At 27.7% G+C, this 1,366-nt stretch overlaps 1 protein-coding gene across 2 annotated transcripts in view; it reads left to right on the top strand.

Annotated features, from left to right (window-relative positions):
- Nucleotides 1–1,366, top strand: part of LOC102679849 (probable G-protein coupled receptor B0563.6) — a 26,328-nt gene that overhangs the window by 4,624 nt on the left and 20,338 nt on the right. The gene's annotated exons all lie outside the window — the stretch shown is intronic.

Here is a 1,366-nt window from a genome sequence, read left to right on the forward strand (position 1 = left end):
TAGTCGGTGGATATGTTTTCGTCTCGATAAATTCTCGAAAAGGATAGGAATGCATAATACAGGATCGGTATTAACGTCGCAGCTGTTGGCTAAACGCAAAAGCAAGATTTGTGGAGAAAAGTCGCGAGAATTCGTTACAGTTTTCTGTAGACACGGGTCATGCACATGGCTACACAAACTTTCTTCCACAACTTTGCACCGTGTATCAATTTTTTACTTGGACGTTTCATATCAATCAAGATTCCCGATTTATTTAAACGTAATGAAGTACTAACGTAGATAATTTATTTTCTACAAACAAAGTTTCACTGCAAATTTCATCGAAAAGGTGAAAATCTTTAGCAAAAACATTTCGAACAGATGAAATCATTTCTTTTCAGATTGTATGTAGTTATATTAGGCAATTTATAGATCATAATTTGATTTTAAAAATAGAAATTAAATTTCAATGAGATAAAGTGTATAATTTGATGTTGATTGATTGATTAAAAATTTCCTAAGACTTAATGAAAACTTAATGAAAATTATTTCTCAAATAATTATTACATAAATTTTGGAGTTGTTACAATTTTTCCTTCTGTATTACAAGAAGAAATCTACTGAAACATATTCCATTAGAAGTGAGATTATTAATTCCATTTTGAAAATTAGATTCAATCTATTTTTAATTAATATATTATATTTTGTGCTATTATAATAGATTTTGTATTCATTGCCAAAAGAAAAATATGTTTCGAAACAGTTAAAATTGCAGGTATTTACTTTCAATCCTATACAGGTTACTTTCTGTGATTTTTTCTAAATATTTGTTACTTTATTGTTATACTCTTGAAGAGTTAAAACGCGAATTTGACTAGTAAAATTTTCAGAAGTTGTTTTTCGGTAATGGAAATTAGATTGAGAATGAAAATTATTCTGGAAAAGTCAATCGTCTACTAGAATAATAATTCTAGGCGTATAATAACTCTGAGGTGTAATAATTGGAAGTTAGTAACTAAGGGTACGAATACATTTGAGAATAAAATTCTCGAGGGTTGTTCTTCAGCTACGTTGACAGTGAAAGTTACTGTTTGTCGGACTATTAATCTCAATGCAATGTCTATTTGCGGAAAATATTCTCAAAAAAAACTCTCCAGAATTCCGCTCTCAAATGCATTCGTATTTTTTAAAATTGCAGGAAAAGAATTTTCAACCCTTTCTAAACAATTTGGGTCATTACATCGAATTTCATTAAAATTCTATTATTAAATTTCTCAAAACAAGTTTTTAATTTTATTGAAAATAATTATAAATATTCCATATTTTTTTCAGATTCGAGAATGAAAGATCCAAATTATCTATAGCAAATTATTAAAAAAAAAAAAAA

The sequence above is a fragment of the Apis dorsata genome, unplaced genomic scaffold, assembly GCF_000469605.1.
Source record: "Apis dorsata unplaced genomic scaffold, Apis dorsata 1.3 scaffold_25, whole genome shotgun sequence".
In the NCBI taxonomy this organism is placed as follows: domain Eukaryota; kingdom Metazoa; phylum Arthropoda; class Insecta; order Hymenoptera; family Apidae; genus Apis; species Apis dorsata.